The 23,130-nt window shown below is 39.4% G+C and overlaps 1 protein-coding gene across 1 annotated transcript in view; it reads left to right on the top strand.

Annotated features, from left to right (window-relative positions):
• The first annotated feature begins 3,842 nt into the window (after nt 1-3,842).
• The window catches only part of USP54 (ubiquitin specific peptidase 54), a 118,026-nt gene continuing 98,738 nt past the window's right edge, over nt 3,843-23,130 (top strand). Inside the window, exon 1 of the mRNA XM_069459992.1 lies at nt 3,843-3,924. The gene's annotated coding sequence lies outside the window, so the exon portion shown is untranslated. The remainder of the gene's footprint in view (nt 3,925-23,130) is intronic.

Genomic DNA, 23,130 nt, shown 5'->3' with positions numbered 1-23,130 from the left:
GTTTATAACCTAAAGAATGAATTTTGAGGCATTCATATCTCCTCTAAACTTGTATACAAAACTCTATTGCTATGTGCATTTTTCTAAAAAGAAGGTTGTTATAGTTTGGACTCCCCCCCCCTCCAAACAGACCCTGAAACAAAGATTTGGATGCAAGTAGTTTATCTGGGAGGTGATCCCAGAAATCTAAGCAGTATAAGGGAGTGAGAGGAAAGCCAATAAAAGGTTCCTTGGGCAATTGGGGCAGAATCTCACTGGGGACTCTCAGGGAATACTACTAATCAAAATGTGGTCTATGGATTGGCAGAATCAGTATCTCCTAGGAGCTTAGTTAGAAGTGTAAGGCCGGGTATGGTGGCTCACTCTTGTAATCCTAGCACTTTGGGAAGCCAAGGTGAGAAGATCGCTTGAGGTCAGGAGTTTGAGACCAGGCTGAGCAACATAGTGAGACTGCTGGACATGCTGGCTTGGGAGGCTGAATGAGGCAGGAGGATTGCTTGAGCCCAGGAGTTTGAGGTTGCAGTGAGCCATGACACCACCACTGCATTCATGCCCCTGTTTCAAAAAAAAAAAAAAAAAAAAAAATTAAACCAAAAACGCCCAAACAAAAACCAAAAATAGAAATGCAAATTCATGGGCCCAGGAATTTGTATATTATTACTCTTTCTAGATGATTCTCATATGCTACAAAATTTTGAAAATCACTATAGAACATACCTCAGAATTGCTCCACTAAGCAAATGAGGAACTGGAGTATTTAGCTACTAAATCCCATCTCTCATTGGTTGTGGATTGCTCCTGTTAAAGTTAACTCTGCTGGCCCTTTTAGACAAAGAGATACTCAGGTATTTGAGGTAGGAAGCTTTGGGCCTGTACAGAATCTGTCTACCAAAGTTGAGCTCTGGGGTGGGCTGAGAGGATATGGGTAGGGCACACATAGGATCTGGATAAGGGTTCTTTTTTTTTTTTTTTCCTTCTTTTTAATCTCATGAGCTTAGGGACTAGACATGGATAGGGGTCTTATCCTTCATCAGATTCTCAGGTTGGTAAGTCTGTGAGCCCCTCAAAAGTTTAAGGACTATATTCCTCAGCTGGATGTGGTGGTTCACTCCTATAATCCTAGCACTTTGGGAGGCTGAAGCGGGAGGATCACTTGAGGTTAGGAGTTCAAGACCAGCCTGAGTGAGAACGAGACCCACTCTCTACTGCCCATGGTGGTGCATGCCTGTAGTCCCATAGTCCCAGCTACCAGGGAGGCTGAGGCAGGAGGATGGCTTAAGTGCAGGAGTTTGAGGTTGCAGTGAGCTATGATGATGCTACTGCACTCTAGCCAGGGCAAAAGAGAGAAACTCTGTCTCAAAAAAAAAAAGACTATATTCCTTTAACAAATGTTTATTGCATGCTTACTGTATACCTGGTACTGTCAGGCAAAACGGGTACAAAAAGTAACTTTCATGTGACAAAGAACTTTCACAGTTAACCATAAAATGATTATTAAATGCCTTTTCTTAAAGTTGGAGAAAAAAGTCCACAGTCTGCTAGTCAATAGCTCTGAAAACACAGAAACTTAATTTCTTCAGGCTCAGAATGTCTGAAATTTTAAATATAACAAAATACCATGATGCAAGCTTATTTATTTATAGGGATCCCAGGTTGGTTGCAAAATTATCTCCTCAGTAGAAAAAGTCTACTTAGAAGTCAGATTATGATCATGAGTTGCAATGGTGGCTTAATACATTCAAGTGCACCCTTGTACAGAATCTAGCCAGAAAGCTAATTAAATTCTCAAGCTTTGATATCCCTTTGTCTAGGTACTATTCTTCTGTTAAAACATTCTTTCTTCAAAAATGTTTCATACATTTGAATACCATGGATCACAGAGGCCACACATTGGTTTTAAAACTCAGGAGAGGTAGCCCTTTTAGACAGGAGCTTGTAGTCTCAAGGTGTCCTAGTCTCCACTACTACCTATTGTTTTGCACCAGGCCATCTTTCATTGTTACTTGCCTAGCCTCTATAGCCATTTGAGTTAGCAACTTCAAGGATTTCTTTTACATGATACACACATCCATGATACCACCCCAACCCCACCTAGATTGCTCATTCATTACCCTAGAGTCTAGGTCTGTGCTGTTCAAAACTGTAGTCATTAGCCACATGTGGCTCATGAGCTCTTAAAATGTGCCTACTGCGAACAGATATGAGCTCTAAGTATAAACACCAAATTTTGAAAACTTAGTACTAAAAAAATGTAAAATATCTCATTAATAACATTGTTCTTATGTTGAAATGGTATTTTGAATATGTCAGGTTAAATAAAATACATTACTAAAATTGATTTTTTTGAGACAGGGTTTGCTTTGTCTCCCAGGGTGCAGTGCAGTGGCACAATTATAGCTCACTGTAATCTTGAACTCCTGGGCTAAAGCGATCCTCCTGCCTTGGCCTCCTAAAGTGCTGGGATTACAGTCGTGAGTCACAGTACCCGGCCCTAAAATTAATTTCATCTGTTTAAAAATGTGGCTACTAAAAATTTTAAATTGCATAGTGTGGCTTGCAATGTATTTCAACTGAACATCGTTAGTCTAGACTTAAGCACCTTATGAGAGCGATTTAGGAGCCTCAAGAGTTGAAAATGTATTCTCCATTTATTATTTCTAGTCCCTTGTTTTAGTTTCACTCTTCCTTGTTGATCAACATTCTTTAAAACCACTTTCTGTTGTAGATGCTGTTTGATTAGTGTGCATTTACAGTTGTGTGAGAGCAGAAAGAGAAAGCCCTACAACTAAGTGTTGAAAAAGGCACCTAGTAAGGATGCATCCACAGGCAGCAAGCAACAAGTGCAAAGTTCAAATCACACACCAAAGCGGTTCCCTTCCGCATCCAAGACCAAACACCTGTGTTTACGTTCAAATTTTTTTTTTTTTTTGTAACTGATTTCCTTTTTTGGTCTAGAGAACTGATGGGGCGCGGCACCCGCGGATAAACATTTCTGTGATGCCAAATACCATTTACAAACCAGGGATAGGGTGGAAGAACGGATGAAAACTTGAACGAAGGAATGAGAAGATGGGAAGGTCAATTTCTGGCTTCCCTTCTCCATCTCCAGCTACTTTGCCTGAATAAGGAAAATGCTGGAGAGACGACTTCCAGCGAAAGGCGACACTACTCTGAGTTTGAAGCAGTTGGGAAAGGCCATAGCCCTAAAGTTATTGCAGTGTAGGGTCAGCCATAATAACTTTCCCCTGCCCCGATGGACTATCCAGCCTGCAATAGTTTTGTAACTCTTAGCCTGCTCAAGCTTCATCTTAGCCCGCGCCCCACCTCCAAACCTTTCCAGAGCATCCCCAAAACGCCTTGCGGCCGCCATTTTAAACACTACTATCGCGAGATATACTTAGCCGCCTGCAGCCTGACTCATTTACTTTCTTGCGAGAGTCTCTCTTCGCCTGTTCTCGCCATAGTTGAGGAAAGTGTCGCGAGAGCTGGTTGCCTTGGCTCCCCGTAGCTATAGCAGCCGCGGCGGTTAAGTATGCGGCGGCGGGAGCAGTGAGTGCGACACCCTCAGGGGGGCGGGGCCGGAGGTAATGGGGTGCAGGAGGGTAGTGCTTGGGGAGGGGGTGTGGGGAGGGTTGGGTCGCGGGAGGAATCGACCTGAGTGTGACGTGTGGGGAAGGACCTAGCTTCTGTGGGTACAGGGATGGGGCGCCAGTCTGCGCTGGGGCACGCGGCGAGGGCTTTGAGCTGCTGGGAGGTCCAGGGGGAGGGACCCGGGTATAGTGAGGTTAAAGGGGCACCGGCCCGAGCGTGGAGGGTGTGTGTGTTGGGAGCAGGTTGTTTATCTACCCTGACTCGGAACTGGATGAGGGGACCGGGCTACATCGGGGACGAAGTGGGAAGAAATGGGGTACAGCGAGGAGGAGGGTATGTTGCATGAGAGCACAGAGGTTGGGCCCAGTTTGCTTTTCACTGCCCGGGAAGGTGGGGAGAGGAGAAGGGATCAGACCTTTGCGGCTCTCGGGGCTCCGCCACAGGCTGGTCGGGAACAGTGCGCCAGGACCTGGGTCCTAACTGGCATGGCGGGAATGGTGGCGTCCCGGACCTTCACCGCCTCCCTTCCCTCTTTCCAGAGAAATACCAGACAGACGGACACTCTGAAAGGCGAAAAGAGAGTTCTGGTGAACTAGTATTAGTTGGAAGGTTCTTTCGGCGGAGACTATGAGTGGGACAATGAATGATTGCTGTTCTAAAATAAAGCGTAGTGTGGGGGGGCGGAAGAGAGATTCTTGAGAAGAAAAACTGAGGTTGCTTCCTCTGTAGTGTGTTGAATTGGAAGAAGTGGGTGTGTGCTAAGATAACGTTTCTTACCAGATTCATTCAAGTGTACAATTCCTTTACGGTGTACTTATGAAATATATGCAGTGTAAAATCAGTTTAGATGATACAGTGAAGGAATATGCAGTACGACATTTAAACATTCCGCAAATATAACTTTAAAACTAGGTGTTTGTATTGCAGCAACAGGCTGAACACTAAATCTAGGGATAGTTTTAGTTACTTGGATGTAAAACCTAGTATTCCTGAAGTGTGCCTATTCAGGATATTTGCCTTTTTAAGAAATGGATGAAGTTTTATTTTAGGAGACAGAACATGTTTTGAGTATCTTGTCAATGTGGAAATGGTTGTATCCCAGAAGCTAAAATCACTGAGGGGGAAACATTTAGTCTCTGAGTATTAAGGACTGTTTTCTGGAGACAGATTTGGACTATTTTGCTTGTTAACTCTTATTTCTAGAGAAAACAGTGGCTTCAAGTGAGGTATAAAAATAATGTATCCATTTTAATCTATAGATACAAGCTTTCCGATCATTTTTCTCTCTGTCTTATGTAGGTATAAATTTGCAAGAGATAACCTTTTTTTTTTGATTATGTAACTGGATTTTCCCATGTTAAGGTTCACAAATTCATTAATTAGAATAATGGCTTTTTAAATCCTTCTTGAGCTGACCTTTTTCTCTTTTTTCTTTTTTTTTCCCACCCCACCCAACTCCGTTGAGCTGACCTTAATGTGGTTAGTCATTGAACCCATTTATTTGACATATGTTAGAGTAAAGCTTTTAATTTATAATGTCAGTAGCTAAACTTTAAAGTAGAAGTGCCTTTCTGAGGCAAGTTAAAACTTTGTGTGGTGATTTGGTCCAAAAGATTTCTGCATGAATCCAACAACAAGCTTTACTGAGTTCCCATTATGTATAGAGTACTGTGTAAGGCATTGCAGGGAAAAAAAAGATTATTAATCCATTTATCCATTCAACAAACATTTATTGAGACCTATTTTGTGTCTGATTATTAAGCCTTCAAAATACAGGTAAAACTTGATCTCTGCCTTGGAATTGCTCAAACTCTAGGAGGACACACTGATAGAGAAAAAATAATTACAATATTATAAGCACAATATATGAGCCCTGGAGTATGAAACAGGGTTCTGGCCCTGAGGAGTTTACATAGTAGTTGACAAGACTAAAGGGAAAAAAGAATTTTTAAAATTACAACTATTAAATAAGCAAATTCTAAACAGTGCTGCATTAATAAAACACATACTCTGTTTCTCAGAAGAGATAAAATTTAGAATGGAAGTTTGTGGAGAAAATTCATTGGTCAGATCATAATTTAATCGTCTTTTTTAGTACTCTTTTACTTGAAATAAGTACATAAATAAATATCACAACATTCCCAGGGCAATAATATTAATACCTATAACACATTGAGTGATTATTAATGTGCCAGGCATATTATCTCATTTTATTTCACACTACCACCCTGTTCTGCAGCTGCCAAAGATCACAGAGCTAGTAAATGGCAGATTAGGGATTGGAGTTGGAAATTGATGTGATTCTAAAAACTAAGATACCTTTCTTTTGCAGGGAGAGAGTCTTGGTATGGAGCAAGCTGGGGGAGAGGTTGAAGGTAGATCTGGCCAGAGACCAGAATTCAGGGTGGGACTGGGAGAGTATAAATTTATGGATAGGGGTATCTCTGTTTTTTTTATTCATAGATTTTTCTCTCTCAAATATTTACACTACATATGAGGAGCTAATTTGAATATTAGCATGATGCGAAATAAGAGGTTTGTATTGTTATACAGAGAATTGACTAAATTACCGTAGTCATTGCTGTGTATAATTGTGTAGGGAGCTATGCTTGGGAAAATAGTTGTAGCAAGCAATTATTAACATTTGTAAGATTCCAGAAAGTGATCACTTTAGTAGTAGAAATGGTTATCTATATTCATATATAGGGCAAATATTATTACAATGGACTTTAAGGTATTTAGTGAAACATTTTTAAACTGCAGTTTTTTGCATTGAGAAAAAATATATATATATATCTCATATGTATGTATATATTTGCTTTTAGGTGTTTTTTTTAACTTTATATTCTAAAGTCCAAAGTTCGATTTTCTGGTTGAAATTCAAATTTCTTATTTTTGTAAATGGCTTCTTTAAAAATCTAAGTGAGAATGACAAATACCATCAGTGAAGTGTTGATAGTTTTTTAGACTTATTAGAATGCTTAGAGGTCAACCAGTCCAATCCATTCATTTTATATTGGGGAAGCTAAAGCCTAGAGAACTTTAAAAAAATTTTTTGTATTTTGGGGTGTGATGGCTCACACCTGTAATCCTAGCACTTTGGGAGGCCAAGGTGGGTGGGTCACTTCAGGCCAAGAGTTCGAGACTAGCATGAGCAAAAGCGAAACACTGTCTCTACAAAAAAGAGAAAAATTTGCTAGGTGTGGTGGCTAATTTTTTTATTTTTATACTTTCATAGACCGGGTCTTGCTCTGTTGCCCAGGCTGGAATGCAGTGGTTTGATCATAGCTCATTGTAACTTTGAATTCCTGGGCTCAAGTGATTCTACTGCCTCAGCCTTTTGAGGAGCTGGTGGCGGCTAATTTTTTTTTTTTAGTAGTGACAGGGATGTCGCTGTGTTGCCCAGGCTATTCTTGAACTCAGCCTCAAGTGATCCTCCTGCCTTAACCTCCCAAAGTGCTGGAATTATAGGCACAAGCTACTGCGTCCGGCCATGAACTTCTAAGTGACTTGCCCAAAGTCACATAGCTGCAATGTCCCAGATGTCCTGGTTTCCAGTTAAGTGTTCCTTCTATCATACCACATTGCCAAATTATATTTAATAATTGCTATGTGTGGACTTATAGATGCTTTCAGCTAATTTTGGGAAACCAGTGTTGTCAGGAGGTTATTGATAGATGACAGGGTACAGACTGATTACTTGTGTACCTTATACTGCACTTACACTTTCTACTGAGGATAAATGCATTCACGTAATTTATTCAAGTGCTTCCTATATTTGGTTTGGTATATTACTGTTGCATTTTTCTGTGTCCAGTTACATTGCTGGGCCATGTTAATATTTATCTGTCTTAGAAGAAAGTGGAGTTGTAATACATAGTATTTTTAAGAAATACATGCAGATTTCAAGGTGAGTCAGTGAGGTGGTTTTCATTGACTTTATGGGACTTCTCCAGATGGGTTGAAAACAGAGCAGTTGATGATGTATAAAAACTGTAGTCTAAAAGCATTCTTTTTTTATTTTTTTTTAAGAGACAGGGTCTCACTCTGTATTCTTTTGCCCAGGCTGGAGTGCAGTGCCCAGACCATAGCTCACTGTAACCTCCAACTCCAGGGCTGAAGCAATTCTCCCACTTCAGCCTCCCAAGTAGCTGAGACTACAGGTACCCACCACCATGTCCGGCTTTTGTTGTGGTTTTTAATTTGCACTCTTTTTAAAAATTATTATTACTTATGAGATTGAACAGCTTTTTATTTTATTTTTTATTTATGTTTTAGAGGCGGTCTCTCTCTGTCACCCAGGGTGGAGTGCAATGGCACAATCATAGCTCACTGTAACCTTGAACTCTTGGACTCAAGAGATCCTCCCAAGTAGCTGAGACAGGTGCATGCCACCATGCCCAGCTAATTTTTAAACTTTTTGTAGAGTTGGGGTCTTGCTTGGAGTCAGCCTGGGGTTGCCCAGGCTGGTCTTGAACTCTTGGCCTCAAGTGTTCCTCCTGCCTTGGCCTCCCAAAGTGCTAGGATTATAGGTATGAGCCACTGGGCCTGGCCCATGATACAAATATTTGATGAAATAGAAGACATGCTATAATTTAGTGGGTCTGTTTGCTGCTGAACCATCAGTAACATGGATCTAATCAGGTCAGAAGTTAGGAGAACTTAGGGTTAGGACCATCTAGAAGAACCTAGAAGCATGTTAGAAATGCAGAATTAGGCCAGGCCTGGTGTCTCTCGCGCCTGTGATCCCAGCACTTTGGTAAATCGTGGTGGGAGGATCGCTTGAGGCCAGGGGTTGAAGACCAGCCTGGGCAATATAATGAGACGTAGTCTCTACAAAAAATAAATACCCCCTTCCCAGCCTCTGGTAACTATCATTTTGTTTTACTCTTTACCTCCATGAGATCCACTTTTTTTTTTTTTTTTTTCCTGAGACAGAGTCTCACTCTGTTGCCTGGCCTAGAGTGCCATGGCGTCAGCATAGCTCACAGCAACCTTAAACTCCTGGGCTGAAGCAATCCTTCTACCTCAGCCTCTGGAGTAGCTGGGACTACAGGCACGCGCCACCATGCCCGGCTAATTTTTTCTATATATTTTTAGTTTTCCAGATAATTCCTTTCTATTTTTTTAGTAGAGACGGGGTCTTGCTCTTGCTCAGGCTGGTCTCAAACTCCTGAGCTCAAATGATCTGCCCACCTCGGCCTCCCACAGTGCTAGGATTACAGGTGTGAGCCACCGTGCCCGGCGAGATCCACTTTTTTAGCTCCTGCATATGAATGAAAACATGCGATATTTGTATTTTTGTGCCTGATTTATTTCATTTAACATAATGACCTCCGGTTCCATCCATGCCGCTGCAAATGACAGGATTTCATTCTTTCTTATGGCTGAATAGTATTCCATTGTGTATATATACCACATTTTCTTTATCCATTCATCTGTTGATGGACACTTACGTTGATAGGATTGGCATTTTAACAAGATCTCCAGATGATTCATATGCACCTTAAAGTCTAAGAAACAGTGATCTAATATGCAGTATCTAAAGGAGTGTGGTAACGTGAAGCTCAAAAAGTCTAATTTAGAAGTTGGAGCCCGGTGCGGTGGCTTGTATCTGTAATCCTATCTACTTGAAAGGCTGAGATAGAAGGATTGTTTGAGCCCAGGAGTTCCAGACCAGCCTGGGCAACATAGTGAGATTCTGTCTCTTAAAAAAAAAAAAAAAATTGGGGTAAAGCAACAGAAGTTGAGATGATGGGAGCTATAGAAATTTAGGCAGGTAGTAACATCATAGTTCTAGATGATTCATTTATTCACTGTAGGACCTGCTCAACAGGCTGGGAACATCTTCTTCCAGGAGAGAGGGCTAGCAAGATCTTGGTGATGTGTCTGGTCACTACCAGCCAAGACATTTGGCATTCAGAGCAAGAGTGTTAGCTTCTGCAGGAATCTAGATTAGCTGTGCTCAGTAGTATGGAGGCCACTAGCCACACGTGGCTATTACAATTAAATAAAGGTAAAAAATTCAGTTCCTCAGTCTCACAAGCCACATTTAAAGTGCACAGTAGCCACATCTGGTTATTATATTGGACAGCTCAGATATAGAACACTTCCATCAATGCAGAAAATTCTGTAGAACAGCACGGGGAGAAATAGGCAGAGAGACCAAGATAGGGTGTCTGCCTTAAAGGCTATGTCAACATGGCCAAGTGTAGATGTAGGTAAAGATCTATGAGCTATTGGTTACACATGTAACTCCTCACCTCATTACAGCAATATGAAAGACATCAATTAAGAGGAGATCGGGAAGGCAGAGCTTGACAAGAAAAAAGTTCTGGGAGTTGTGAGTTTTAAAGTTATTTTCCAGATATCTTTAAAAGAAATTCCTGAGCATTGGGAAGAGTAGGAATGGTTGGGTATGCAGTTGGGAAAATAATATGAAGTACTAAAAGGAATATTTAGCTAATCGAAAAGCAATATTGTTCCTGGTAGAAATAATACTGGAAATGTATTCTAATGTCCAGGTTAATGTGGAGCCAGTCACAAATTTTATCATACCTTCACTAAAGTTTTAAATTTTATCTATCAATATTAAAAATATGGAGACATTTTTGATGTTTAATAAGAATTAGTGGAAAAGAAGAATTCACTTTGAGGTTCACTTTTCAATCTTTTCCTCCCAGAGCATACATCTATAGAAAAAGTGATTCAAATTCTTTTATATTTATGTTAGGTTTGGGAACAGTTCCACTTAGTAAGTTTATGACTGATTTCTTGTGTTCTTTTATGGCTTATATCAGACACACACATGAATATTTATATATTCGGGATATATGATTGTGTTATATACAAAAATGTTTTTAGTTCTGCATTACTCTTACTAGAATTTTTCTCGTTTCTTTCAGTTTGGCAATATAAATGTTCTCTATATACAAGTGGCTTTTAAGGAAAAGCTATTACATCCATTACTTAGCTTTTTGCAAATAGAAAATCTAGCCCTGTCATTGTTGGTATGAGGCTAATTAGCTTTTCTGAAGCCTGTGTTTCAGTATTTTGGCACTTTGTGGTAGGAGTACCTTCCTGTACCAGGTTGAAAGCAAGAAACATCCTACAAAGCACATTTTTTTTTCAAATAGCAATTGGGTTTTTAAATGAAAATAGAAGCTGAGGATAAGATTGTACTGATATTTTTGTCAGTCTTATTATGACCTGTGTGTAGGTTCATGTTTTCTGAGATGTGAAAGATAGGTTTCTAATATGACGTTCTTAGGAAGTCAGTGGGTTATTTATAATTCTTGGAAGAAAAATATTTTATTTTCTCCTGAGAAGTTTCTGAAGAAACATCTTTAGATAATGCAGTAGTTTAAAAATTCATTCACTGTGGAAACTTATTTGTGTGCCATTGTCTTATTTCTGACCTGGGCTCAGCTTTTATTTCTCTGTGCAGATCTGTTTCCTTCAGTGGTACAGCCTTGTCTTGGATGTTGACCCCAGTCAGAGCTGTATAGTACCAAAAGGTGATCCTCTTTGGCCATTTCTTTCAGCCCCTTATTGATCTTTACTTGTGGTCGTTGAAAACCAGAAGGGTATTTTTGAACAACAGAGAATTCCATGTTTTCCTTCAGTGTTGGAGGAGCCCCAGAGAGAGGCAATATCATTTTAGTCTTGGGTTTTCACCTTCCTAGGACCCACCACATTTAAGGGAAAATTCAAGCTTATTTCACAGACTTGAAATAAGAGACTTTGTATTATAATTACAAATTTAATCTATAGACCCCTCAGTGTTTTACAGTATTTACTGACATCTAGAACACATATTTCTAGGGTCCATGCCTTTTTATATAAATTTTAGAATGAGCTTGTATATGTTTACAGAAAGCCTTGCTGCAATTTTGATAGGAATTGCATCAAACCTACAGATCATTTTGGGGGAGAACTGACATTTTTATGTTGAGTCTTCTAATCTATGAACAAGTCTCTCTGTTTATTTAGGTCTTTGGTTTATCAGCATTTTGTAATTTTCAACATACAGACCCGTACATATTTTGATAAGTGTATACCTAAGTATTTAATTTTCTCTGGGGTCATTGTAAATGATAATATGTTGTTAATTTCAGTTTCTTCATTGTTAGCATATAGAAATGTGATTGGGCCGGGCGCGGTGGCTCACGCCTGTAATCCTAGCACTCTGGGAGGCCGAGGTGGGCGGATCGTTTGAGCTCAGGAGTTCGAGACCAGCCTGAGCAAGAGCGAGACCCCCACCTCTACTAAAAATAGAAAGAAATTATATGGACAGCTAAAAATATATATAGAAAAAATTAGCCGGGCATGGTAGCGCATGCCTGTAGTCCCAGCTACTCGGGAGGCTGAGACAGGAGGATCGCTTGAGCTCAGGAGTTTGAGGTTGCTGTGAGCTAGGCTGACGCCACGGCACTCACTCTAGCCTGGGCAACAGAGTGAGACTCTGTCTCAAAAAAAAAAAAAAAAAAAAAAAAAAAAAAAAAAAAAAAGAAATGTGATTGATTTTTGTGTTTTGGTCTTGTATCCTGTGACCTTGTTTTTACTTCTAGGAGCTTTTTTGTAAATTCTTCGGAATTTTTTTACATAGATAATTATGTCATTCACAAATAAGGTGGTTTTATTTCTTCCTTTTCAATCTGTATGCCTTTTATTTCTTTTTCTTGCCCTACTGCAGTGTCTAGAACTTCCAATACTATGTTGAATAAGAGTGGTGAGGGTAGGCATCCTTGCTTTGTTTCCAGTCTTAGGGGGAAAACATTTAGTATTTCACCATTAAGTGTGATGTTAGCTGGAGATTTTTTATTAGATATTTTTTTATTAAGTTGTAACCACATACTTTTAAAAAGTCAGCTGAAATGGTATTTCTTCTGCAGTGCTTTTTCAGATTGCCCCAAGCAGAGTTAGTATTTACCCTCCATGTTTCAGCAGCATTCTGCTTATACTATCATTGACATGTTGATTTGTGTTCATTCATCCTTCTTGTCCCTTTCTTAGACACACATACCTTCTAGGCTATGAGAACAGAGGCAGTTTTATTCATTTTTATATCAATAGCTTATTACAGTGTACCTGGCACATTGAATCGCTTGATTGAATGAAGGAATGAGTGAATGAATGAACGAACAAACCAACAAGTGAATGAGAGACTCTCTCATGGGACTTAAGATAGTTTTAGTGATAAGAGTGTGGGTTTTGGAGCCAATCGCAGCCCTTCCCATTTAGTACTATTCTGGGAAGTTGGGCAAATTGCTAAATATTTCTGAACCTCAGTTCCTATATGTGTGAAATTAGGATAATAATAACCTGCCTGAATAAATTAAGTGAAGTAATAGATGTCAGTTCTTAGCACAGTAGCTATCATGTAATAGGTACTCAGATTTTAGTTTTCTCTTTCCCTTTCATTGAACTGTTTTAAGATATAAGTGACTATAAAATTACTTTGTAAACTGTGTACAGTTATTTTAAATATTGTTCATGTTTGTGTTAAAAACAAATTAATTTTGATTATATTGGTTTAAGGGGGAAAAAACAAGGAAATGAGAAAGTGGAGAAAGTTTGAATAACTTTTGTTGAGCAACACCATGTGCCAGGAACTATGCTTAATGCTTTACATGCAGTAATCCGTTTAATCCTCAAAACTCAATGAAGCACATTTCTTCCTCTGAAAGATTGTTTCTTAGTTTTTTAATTATAGTTTTATTTCTACCCTTTCTGAATCAGCCTCAGGAATGGGGCTAAAAACAACTTAATGCAGACTTCAAACTTTGTGTAGAATATGACAAATAATTAACAACTACTTTATTTCCAAGCTACTGTCCTTAGTATTTGGGGACTATGTTCTTTAGGCTAAGTCTTCTTTTTTTCAGCAAACCCTAGTGATGGCATTTACTTTCTACATCTGGTCTCTAGAAGCACATTAGCTGCCCCAAATATATTAGGTTCTTTGGGTGTATGAAACTGATCAGTTAAGAGTAATGATTTGTTGCCTATAACACATTCGTTGTTTTCAACAAATATCACCAATAAAGCTTGAATTGATTTTTGATAGAGGAGAAAAGCAGTAGACTGTTTGCATTTGAATTTAGAGTGTTTCTTATTACCTTATTTATTACCTTATATTGATTAGGCTAAGACCTGTTTTTGTTGTTGTTGTTGTTGTTGTTGTTTTTAGAGACGAGAGTCTTGCTGTGTTGCCCTGGCTGGACTTGAACTCTTGGGCTCAGGCGATCTTTCCACCTCAGCCTCCTGAGTAGCTGGGGCTACAGGCATGCACCCATGTGCCTGGCTTTCTGTTTTAATTAGTTCTATGTTTGTTTTTCTTAAAATTGTGGTAAAATATGTATAATGTAATATTTACCATTTTAACCATTTTTAAGTGTACAGGTTAGTAGTGTTAAATACATTCACATTGTCTTGCAACCTATTTCCAGAATTCTTCATCTTATAAAACTGAAATTCCAAGCTCATTGAATAACTCCCCTCTCCTCCCTCCCTGAAGTCCCTGGCAACTACCATTCTACTTTGTTTCAATGAACTTATTCTACGTGCCTCATATAGATGGAATCTGAATATCTTTATTTCGTGACTGACATATCACTTAGCATAATATCCTCAAGGTTCATCTATGTTGTATGTTGTAGCATGTGTCAGAATTTCCTTCCTTTTTAAGTCTGAATCAATTCTATGTATATGAGACATTTTGCTTATCCGTTCTTTTGGGTTGCTTCTACCTGGTGGCTGTTGTGAAGAATATTGCTATGAACATGTGTGTATAGTTATCTCTTTGAGATAGTGCTTTCAGTTGTTTTGGATATGTAACCAGAAGTGGAACTGCTTACTCATATGGTAATTCTTTTTTTTTTTTTTTTTTTGAGACAGAGTGTCTCTTTGTTGCCCAGGCTTGAGCTAGTGCTGTGGCGTCAGCCTAGCTCACAGCAACCTCAAACTCCTGGGCTTAAGCGATCCTTCTGCCTCAGCCTCCTGAGTAGCTGGGACTACAGGCATGCGCCACCATGCCCAGCTAATTTTTTCTATATGTTTTTAGTTGTCCAGCTAATTTCTTTCTATTTTTAGTAGAGACGGGGTCTCGCTCTTGCTCAGGCTGGTCTCGAACTCCTGAGCTCAAACGATCCACCTGCCTCAGCCTCCCAGAGTGCTAGGATTACAGGCATGAGCCACTGCACCCAGCCCATCATATGGTAATTCTATTTTTAAGTTTTTTTGTTTTTGAGATGGGGGTCTTGCTATGTTGCCTAGACTGGTGTCGAATACCTGGGCTCAAGAGATTTTCCTACCTTAGCCTCTCGAGTAGCTAGGATTATAGGCACATGCCACTGCACCCAGCTTTATTTTAAATTTTCTGAGGAACTGTCATACTATTTTCTGTAGTGGCTACACCATTTTACATTCCCACTAAGAGTGCACAAACGTTCCAATTTCAACACATCCTTGCCAGCACATTGTTGTTTTGATAGTAGCCATCCTGATGAGTATAAGACAATGTCTCATTGTGGTTTTGATTTTCATTCTCCTAATGATTAGTGGTATTGAGGATCTTTTCATGTGTTCTTTGGCCATTTGTATATTTTCTCTGGAAAAATGTTCAAGTCTTTTGTCCATTTTTAAATCATGTTTTGTTGTTGAGTTGTAGGAGTTCTTTACGTATTCTGGATATTAACCCCTTATCAGATTAATGATTTGCAAATATTTTCTGTCATCTGATGGGTTGCCTTTTTTTCTCTATTGATTGTGTCCTTTGATTCACAGTTCTATTTTTTACCTTTTTTTTTTTTTTTTTTTTTAAAGACAGAGTCTCACTCTGTTGCCCAGGCTGGAGTGCTGTGGCGTCAACCTAGCTCACAGCAACCTCAAATTCCTGGGCTCAGGCAATCCTTCTGCCTCAGCCTCCCGAGTAGCTGGGACTACAGCATGCGCCACCATGCCCGGATAATTTTTTTTGTATATTTTTAGCTGTCCAGATCATTTCTTTCTATTTTTAGTAGAGACAGGGTCTCGCAGTTGTTCAGGCTAGTCTCAAACTCCTGAACTCAAACGATCCACCCACCTCGGCCTCCCAGAGTGCTAGGATTACAGGTGTGGGCCACCGCACCCGGCCCACAGTTCTGTATTTTAAAAATTTTTTTTTATGTATTATTTAAGACATTTAAAAAGAATAATACAATAAGCATCCTTATAACCACCATCTACCACATTACTAAATTAGTTGGCTCTTGGGTTTTGCCTTATTGATCACAAGTCCCTTACCATTCCTCAAAGGTAACCACTAGTGAATTTGATGTTTCTCTGAGTAGTTTATACTCCTTGGATAGCCTGGTAGTAGGTAATCATGGCTGAAGTAAAAATAGTGCAGAGGTCCTATGGAAGGCTAAGGTGGGACAGATTCTTTCTTTTTTTGTGGTGGTGTTCAGAGCTCAGTTCAGTACACTGTCAGAGATACTTGTACATAAAAGGTACACAGAAATATTTGTTGAACGCACATGGTATCTATTTGGTACCCATGTACTTCTTTGTTTTTTTTTTTTTTGAAATGAAGTCTTGCTCTGTCACCTGGGCTAGAGTGCCGTGGTGTCAGCCTAGCTCACAGCAACCTCAAACTCCTGGGCTCAAGCGATTCTCCTGCCTCAGCCTTCCAAGTAGCTGGGACTACAGGCACGCACCACCACATCCGGCTAATTTTTCTATTTTTAGTAGAGACAGAGTCTTGCTCTTGCTCAGGCTGGTCTCGAACTCATGACTGCAAGTAATCCTTCCACCTCAGCCTCCCCAAGTGCTAGGATTACAGGTGTGAGCCACTGGGCCCAGCCCTCCATGTACTTCTGATTGAAAATATTTAGTACCACTATTATATTATTTTGAAGTGAAATGAAGTCTACATATCTTTGGATTAGGATTATTGTGTGCTTTATCAATAAATAGATAGCTATGGCAGAGTAAATGTTTTCTTACTGGTAGTGAAACTGAGAGGCAAACCTGAGTTTGGAGTATTTAGCTTTAACTGCATACAGCACATTTAGCTGTCTTGGCTAATTCAGACTTGTAGACAGGGCAAATGGAATAGAGAGATGTTGAGGCACTGCATTCCGGTTCAGGAAAATGGGTTGTAAGTTCTGAAAGAAGGGGTGTTTCTGGTAAGGTCTGACTGTGGGCAAGGAACTGTTGAAAAAAACAGTGCCATGTTTCCAGGGTAGTGGTGAAGGACCTGTCCTCCATTATAGCTGAAAATGAAGTCCTTCTGTATTGAGGCCATAATAGCAGCAGCAGCAGCAGCTGCTGCCACTGACGTCTGAATTCGGTGGCCATGTGAAGTGTCTAGAGCAGGAAGTGATTCCATGGCAGTAGGCATATATAAGGAAGGACTTGTTTTGGCTCTGGCTAAGTGGTTGTACAGGTTGTGGGTGTCACTTTAAACATACAAAGATCTGCTTGCTGTAGGAGGAGCAGCTTCTTGAGGATCAGGTGCGCATCTGAAGGGATGAGCTCATCCTTCTAACCAGACCTGCCCTAGACGCTGACTGAATGTTTTCCTAATTGCAAGTCCTGCAGCTGGGAGAAGCAGGAAATGATTGAAGCTTCATGCACTTTGTGAGTAGCAAGGAAAAAAAAAAAAGCATTTTGGGGAGTCTTTTGAAACATGTGGCTGTGAATATCAGGTTGAAGGTGACACACACACACACACACACACACTCAGACACACACTCTCATAGTCTCTAAGCTGAGGATTGCAGTAAAGTGTATAGTAGATTGAGGAAAGCTTTGGTGGTTCTAACTTTATTCTAGTGCTTCTGTTTGAGATGAGTGTTCATGACTTAATATATTTGTTTCCTATACTGATTTCATTGCTTTAGAAAATAAGAATCGTTGGGGCTCCTTTTTCATTTTTTTTTTTTTTTTTTGAGACAGAGTCTCACCCTGTTGCCTGAGCTAGAGTGCTGTGGCGTCAGCCTATCTCACAGCAACCTCCAACTCCTGGGCTCAAGCAATCCTACTGCCTCAGCCTCCCGAGTAGCTGGGAATACAGGCATGCACTACCATGCCCGGCTCATTTTTCTATATATATTTTTAGCTGTCCACATAATTTCTTTTTTTTTTTTTTATAATTTTCATTTTCATCTCACTCTTTGAGAAAAAGTCCATATAATTTCTTTCTATTTTTTTAGTAGAGATGGGGTCTCCGTCTTGCTCAGGCTGGTCTCGAACTCCTGAGCTCAGATGATCCGCCCGCCTTGGCCTCCCAGAATGCTAGGATTACAGGTGTGAGCCACCATGCCTGGCCCCTCATTTTTCATTTTCAAGGATCTTGATCTTTATGGCTTGTTGTAGAGCTTTTGTTCATGGGACTTATCCCACTTTTTTTGTTTTGTTTTGTTTTTCTCCCCTCACCCCGTTATCCCACTTTAAGGTTCTTAAAAATGAAATGGGTTTAGAAAAGAAATATCAATTATTTATCATCTTAATTTATTTTCTTGGTTTTTTTTTTTTTTTTGAGACAGAGTCTCGCTCTGTTGCCCAGGCTAGAGTGAGTGCCGTGGCGTCAGCCTAGCTCACAGCAACCTCAAACTCCTGGGCTCAAGCAATCCTAATGCCTCAGCCTCCCGAGTAGCTGGGACTACAGGCATGCACCACCATGCCCAGCTAATTTTTTCTATATATATTTTTAGCTGGCCAGATAATTTCTTTCTATTTTTAATAGAGACGGGGTCTCGCTCTTGCTCAGGCTGGTCTCGAACTCCTGACCTCGAGCGATCCGCCCACCTCGGCCTCCCAGAGTGCTAGGATTACAGGCGTGAGCCACCGCGCCCAGCCCATCTTAATTTATTTTCTCTCTTTTTTTTTTACTCTTGGGCAAGCTGTGAATTATTTATTATTTTTAATTAAACTTTTTATTTTGAGATAACTCTAAATTCATACAGAGTTAAATAACAGCGAGTGATCTGATGTACTGTTACCTAGTTTCCCCCAACATCTTCCAAAACTATAGTATAATATCACAACCAGAATATTGACATTGATATAGTCAAGGTACCAAATATTTCCATCACCACAGGATCCATCATGTTGTCCTTTTATAACCACCCCCACTTCCCATACTTCCCCACACCTTCCTTAACCCCTGTCAACCACTAATCAAAAAATAAATTTTTAGCAGAGAAATTTTATGTGCAATCTTGAGTAGTTTTGTATTAGAGATCCACATGGCCTTATCAAAAAAGCCCAAAACCACAATAGATTTTGGTTCATTGTAGCTGTTTGACTTTGGACAAATAATTTAAATTTCTCTGTGCTTCACTTTTCTTATGTACAAAATGGGGTAATGGTATATTAATTTCTATCTAATCTATTTTTTGGATTTTTTAGAAATTATAAAGGTCTTTAAAAAAATAAGTACTATATACATTATTAGCAGCAAGGATAATAGTTTTGAGGTTTTTCTTTTGGGACAGAGTCACTCTGTTGCCCTGGCTAGAGGGCAGTGGCGTCATCACAGCTCACTGCAGCCTCAGACTCCTGGGCTCAAGTGATCCTCCTCCCTCAGCCTCCTGAGTAGCTGGGACTATAGGCGTGTACCAGGATGCCTGGCTAATTTTTTCTATTTTTAGTAGAGATGGGCTCTCACTCTTGCTCAGGCTGGTCTTAAACTCCTGATCTCAAGTGATCCTCCTGCTTCAGCCTCCCGGAGTGCTAGGATTATAGGTGTGAGCCACCACAATGGGCCATGATACAAATATTGAACCTGGGCACCATATTGTACAATGATTATATCCTAAGATGTAGTAACTTGCTTGCTTTTTTTCATTTGCCTAATTTTAAAACTTTCAATCATTAAATCATTCCCAGAATCCTAGCTAGGACCATCAAACTCTGCTCCATTCATGCAAAACCAGTAGATAACCTGCCAATCCTTTTTTTTTTTTTCCCCTTAGAGACTTCCCTTGTATAATCTTCTTCATCCTGCTCTAATATGGGTTGGTTGTTATTTAGGCCTGCTCTGCAGCTGTTACCCTGGGAATTCTGTTTTCCTGAATTACATGTAATCTTTCTTGGTTTATTTCCTCATTTTGATAAAGCACATCCTCCAGAAGCCTTTTGAAAGTTAAACATTTATGAGAGTTTTAACATTTTTGAAACCTTGCATATATGAAAATATTTTAATTTTACCCTCAAATAATACTGTGGGAATAGAATTCTATGTTGGAAATAATTTTCTTTTATAATTTTAAAAGGCATTGCTATTTTCTTCCTGTGTTGCTGATGAAAAGTCTGATGCCATTCTTTTGATTTTATTTTTATAAGAACAAATGGTAGTTTATTAACAAATAAAAATATGTAATTAATTTCTAGCAAAACAGTAACTATGGGTGGGATTTGCAATGCATACATTTTACTTTTGAAATTCTATAGAAAAGGTAGTATTTTCATAGGAGCTGATTTTTATCGTAGGGACCTAGAGGGGCCCAAGGGGAAAGTTCCCTTTGGCCTTCTGAAGGTTTGGTGAAAAAACAATTCTCAAAAGGCAGATTAGTTGCAGGAAAGGCATACAAATTTATTTAATGTGTATACATGGGAGACTTCAGAATGAAGACCCAAAGATACAGGGGAAATTTCCCATTTTTATGCTTAGGTTCAACAAAGTATGGACAGCTGTGTAGAAATACAAGAAAGGTATGATCTATTGGTAATAGACCCAGTAGGGAAACCCAGCAAGGCCTGTCTGTCTAGATTCTTGTTGGCCTCTATCAGCATGCATCCGTTCCTGCTGTGTATGGGTCAGGACTTTTTCTGGAATGGAGGTCTTATGACCTGTAGTCAAACATGGTAGGTCAGATAATTTCTTTTTTTTTTTTTTTTGAGACAGTTTCCCTCTGTTGCCCTGCGTAGAGTGCAATGGCATCATCATAGCTCACTGCAATCTTCAATTCCTGGGCTTACACGATCTTCCTGCCTCAGCCTCTCAAATAGTTGGAACTACAGGTGTGCACCACAATGCCTGGCTAATTTTTCTATTTTTAGTAGAGATGGGGATCTCACTTTTCTTAGGGTGGTCTCGAACTCCTGAGCTCATCCTCATCCTCATCCTCCCAGAGTGCTAGGAGCCACTGTGCGTGAACCACAGCACCCAGCCTAAAAAATTTTTTTGCTGTGGTTAAATATATACATAACATAAAATTTATCATTTTACCATTTTTTTGTTTTTTAGAGATGGGGCCTTTGTCACCCAGACTGAAGTGCAGTGGCGAGATCATAACTCACTGCAGCCTTGAACTCCTGGGCTTAAACAATCTTCTTGCCTCAGCTTCCCAAGTAGCTGGGACTACAGGTGCACACCACCATGTCTGGCTAATTTTTAAATTTTTTATAGAGGTGGGGTCTTGCTATGTTGCCCAGGCCTTGAGTAAACCTCCCACCTCAGCCTCTCAAAGTGCTAGGATTATAGGCCTGAGCCACCACACCCAGCCTTAACCATATTTAAGTGTATAGTTCTATGGAATTCAGTACATTCACATTGTTGTGATGCCATTCTGATTCCCAGTCCTTTGTATGTGACCTCTTTTTTTTCTCTCTAGAAGCTTATAGAATTTTCTCTTTATCCCTAGTGTTCTGCAATTTAGTATTGTTTATGCCTTAGTATGGATCTGTTTTATTGAATATACCGGGGACATTGTGGTTCTTTTAAAATGGAAAACTTACGACCTTAAAATCTGGGATATTTTCTGTTTTTTTTCTTAGGTACTTTCTTCTTCTCTTACCTCTTTTTATCTTTTTATAGAAAGCCTGGATTGATTCTATAGTTTTCTTACCTATTATCTTTTCTCTTCTATTTCTCTTTTTATTTCACTTTTTGGGAGGTTTTCTTAACTTTGTCTTTGAAGCCTTTATTTGAACTTTGTATTTCTTGTTTTATAGATACAAAATCTTATCTCTTTGAGGAAATGCATTTTAGGTTTTTAAGTTTCCTTGTATTCCCTGGAGTATCTGTTTCCTTCAAGCTTTTTTTTTCCGTTTGAGGTATCACCAGTTATTCGTATCTATAGGTGTTCTTTTGCACTGGTCGGTTTTCCCAGATAGAAATCCTCCAGTGCCAGTGAATTTGATGCTGAGAGGAAGAAGAGAGATTGGAGATTATATGGACAACTAAAATATATATATACAAAAAATTAGCCGGGCATGGTGGCGCTTGCCTGTAGTCCCAGCTACTCGGGAGGCTGAGGCAGTAGGATCGCTTAAGTCCAGGAGTTTGAGGTTGCTGTGAGCTAGACTGACGCCACGGCACTCACTCTAGCCTGGGCAACAAAGCGAGAGTCTGTCTCAAAAAAAAAAAAAAAAAAAAAATTATTTTATTTAAAAAATTTTAAGGCTAGTCAAGTGAAAAAGTGAGAGTAGAGATGGAACAAATAAATAAATCTGTAAATGGCTATGATCAATTGTAAACACCACTGCACTTGGGCCAGCCAAAATCTCCGTTTTTGATAAGGTGTTTCACCCAGTTTAGCTCTGCCTGGTGTCCCAGAGTCATACCTGCTTTGGCTCATTCTTTAGAAAGTAAGGCTACAGTCTTCTGCTGTAGGGGAGGGGCATTTGCCTGGCTGTATCTGGTTGAAGGAGAGAATCTGAAGCATCTAACTGCTTCTTAAATAAATTTTTAATCACTCTTCCGTTTTTAAGTCCCATCCCAAATCCCCACCCGCAAAGGCTTTCAGTCCCTGAGCCTTTCCTGGGTTCTGTAGTGGGAGTATGTGTGTTTCTGGTTGCCACTATCTACCTTCTACTTTCTCTGGTATGTTCATCAGTTACCATACATTTATCTGCTTTCCAGCTTCCAAAATTTTGTGTAAATTAGACTCTTGCAGTCATTTAATTTCCTGGTTTGTTTGTCCTTATGAATTTATACCTTTTGTATTCCTTTACTCTTATTTTTAGTGGAGATTTAATTTGGGAGAAAGTAGAGATAAATGTATATGTTTAATTACCATGTTTAGACAAATACCCATCCCTTTATAATATTTCTATATACATATAAAATGTAACCACAACTAATATATATTATTGCTTTGTGTGTTATTAAAATTTTTACATAAATGGAATACTCTAGGGGTAATTCCACAACTTTTCTCAGTATGATATTGAGTTCTAATCTTGAGATTAAATAGATCTAGTTTATCCATTTTTAAATGATGCATAGTATTAAATCTTAAGACTATCACATTATATTTATCTGTTCCCCTTTGATGAGCATTTAAGTTGTTTTCAGTTTTTGTCTGTTTAATGAATATACATATGTGAGAATCTAGGCTATGAGAAGAAGTGAAATTGCTAGATGCATTAGTTCTATTGCTGCATAATAAATTGCCCCCAAATTTAGCAACTTAAAACAACAAACATTTGTTATCTCATGGTTTCTATGAGTTAGGAATCTAGGTGATCTTAGCTAGGTCCTCTGGCTCAGGATTTCTCACAAAGCTGTAATCAAAGTGTTAGTTGGAGGTTGAGTGTTGTGGCTCA

The sequence above is a fragment of the Eulemur rufifrons genome, chromosome 28 (assembly GCF_041146395.1).
Source record: "Eulemur rufifrons isolate Redbay chromosome 28, OSU_ERuf_1, whole genome shotgun sequence".
NCBI lineage: Eukaryota > Metazoa > Chordata > Mammalia > Primates > Lemuridae > Eulemur > Eulemur rufifrons.
The sequence above is the reverse complement of the archived record's forward strand: the minus strand, read 5'-3'. Positions and strand labels throughout refer to the sequence as shown.